The sequence below is a fragment of the Pyxicephalus adspersus genome, chromosome 6 (genome assembly GCF_032062135.1).
Source record: "Pyxicephalus adspersus chromosome 6, UCB_Pads_2.0, whole genome shotgun sequence".
Taxonomy (NCBI): Eukaryota; Metazoa; Chordata; class Amphibia; order Anura; family Pyxicephalidae; genus Pyxicephalus; species Pyxicephalus adspersus.
The window spans coordinates 79,544,202-79,546,769 of record NC_092863.1 but is presented as its reverse complement, the minus strand read 5'-3'; the positions used below and the strand labels follow the sequence as shown (position 1 = coordinate 79,546,769).

Sequence of the window (2,568 nt, the reverse complement as noted above, 5' to 3'; positions counted from 1 at the left end):
ATGGTAATTAAAAAAAAATCATATGACAAGATACCGTAAAGTCAGCCAGAAAAGTGCAAGACAAAGTTCATATGAGCCCACTGCAGTTCACCACTGTCAACCAGTCCTCAACCACATTAAAGCCCTGTTTATTATTAAACAGGTGCCACAATAAAACACTGTTTATTATAGGAGTGGTTGAAATTCTCTTTACTTCGAGCAGCAGTCATATGACCATGTCATACACAAATGTCTGTGCAGACTCAACATGCCTGCCAAAAGAGCTTTAAAACATTTCCTGGCACCAGAGGTTGGAAGTCATCACCCTTCAAGTCGGGTACCAATTCATTGACACCACCTCCCAAGTCAAGTCTCAAGTCACCAAGAATTCTCCCAAGTCGAGTCCTAAGTCAAGTCATTTAATTTATCCCTATTTGTCCCCATATAAAAACAAAGCTCTGATCCTGTTCTTGAGCACAGGATGGCATTCGAAGTCCACGGCTTTCTTCTCTGACAGCTGAAGGGGGAAGGGAGGAAGGCAGTGAGGCTTCTGTAACACCACCCTCCCCCTTCAGCTGTCAGAGGAGAAAACTTAGAATCGAAGAAAGGTGGGGAGGAAGGTGGTGTTACAGAAGACTCGCTGCCTTCCTCCCTAACCTTCTTGCATTATAAAAGTTTTCTCCTCTGACAGCTTATCAGCAGAGAAAGCAAGTCGGGAGTTGAGATGCAAGTCGTTCATTAGGCAACTTAAGTCGGACTCAAGTCCAAGTCCTGCGACTGAAGTACCAACCTCTGCCTGGCAACTAGCAGTTAAAAATGGATGCCTCAGAACGGTTACCTGTGTGGTTTAAGTGCCTGTCTGAACTTCTTGCATTCTGATGCTCGTTTACAAAGAAAATATTGAAATTAAGTGCTAACTACATACACCAATATGTTTTCACTGAGAATCTTATATAGTTCATAGTATAGTTTATGTATATTGTAATAAATAGTCTGGCTAAGTAAAATACAAGGTCAATGCACAACTTAAACTTTCTAAACTTTTTCTAAATTCCACAAGGGAATAGGACAGATGCACTTAGTCTAAAATTTTGATGATATATTAGTATTTTTCAGGAGGTGCAGACAAAGTTTGGGATATACTTGGCCAACCTGCCTAGAGAACAATACAAGGAGTTGTTTACAATCCAGGCTAACAAACAATTAAAAAAATAAATAAATGTGAATGTATCAACAGAGAGCAGGGAGCAGGAATTCAGAGGATAAAATACAAACTAGTTGTTTAATTTTCTTTCTAGTAAGATTCCTGAAGGAGACAGCTGGTATAGCCAGGCCAAATAAGAATGAAAAAATGGCTGCTCTAAAAGCCCATGTTTGAAACTCCCATGCATTCCAATGGGCTAAGCTACCCCAGGATGTTTCCTTGAGGCATGTTTTTGAGCGTTACAGATAATGTTCCGTGCAAGTTTTTAAAATTTAAAACGCAGAAAAATGAGGGAAACTGCTTGAGAACGCTCCTATTGAATTCAATAGAGGCTTTTAAAAGCGTTTTTAAGCTTTTTATGAAAGCTTCCATTGAAAACCACTTTATTGGTAAAGAAATTTACTAAATGTGTGTGTTCTGTGTATCTTTTAAACTTTGTTTTTTTGCAGGTTATCCCACAATGAAAGGATGATTCCCACGGCTACATTCATGTCATTAATACAACCAAGGGACTCCTGACATTGAGAGATCCCCGGGCATTAAAAGGCAAATGAGGACAAGTCTCCCTATTCACCTCTAGTGCTGAATGGCTGAGAAAAGGGAAAGCCTGATTACGCTTGAGCCGTCATCAGGGTTTCCTCAGCCAATCACGGAGTGGAGCTAACAGCAGAGCTCTGCTATGCAGACCGTTTTGTTTTCTTGCGGAACTGTGGCATGTGTTCTTGGATGCAGAACACATGTCACTGCTCTGCTTGGGCTTCTGGAGCAATCAAGACAGTGAAGCTATCAGCAGAGCAGAGCAGAGCTCTGTGATTGTGTGAGGAAAGGGAAATCCTGATGACGCTTGAGCCGTCATCAAGGTTTCCCTTTCCTCAGCCAATCACAGAGAACTAGAGGTGAATAGGGAGCCTTTTCCTCATTTGCCCTGTAATGCCTAGGGATCCCACACTGTCAGGAGTCCCACGGCTGTGCTCATGTTATGAATGCAGCTGTGGGAATCATCCTTTAATTGTAGAATAACCTGTAAAAAAAAAAAAAAAGAAGTTACACAAAACACACACATTTAATAAATTCCTTAAACATTGAAGTCTTGTCCTAATTTTTACACATCTTCTTATACAGGAAATGAGTAAGGGTTTTTATGTACCCCTTTACTAAAAAAGTAAACATTTCATAAACGCTTACGTGAAATTGCGGCAAATTGGGGTATAATGGGTCATAGGCGTTTATAAAAGTTATAGGTTCATGGTAGGAACGATTACATGCATTTTATAAACCGTCCGTGTAGACCCAGCCTTAGGTAAACTTTCTTCTGATTTCTTAGTAGTTTTACATTGTTACAAGAAACACATTGTTATAACTTCCGTTCATTTTTCCAGAACAGC

The 2,568-nt window shown here is 40.2% G+C and overlaps 1 protein-coding gene across 1 annotated transcript in view; it reads right to left on the bottom strand.

The window, feature by feature from the left end:
* JMY (junction mediating and regulatory protein, p53 cofactor) overlaps nt 1-2,568 on the bottom strand; it is a 44,275-nt gene that overhangs the window by 17,649 nt on the left and 24,058 nt on the right. The gene's annotated exons all lie outside the window — the stretch shown is intronic.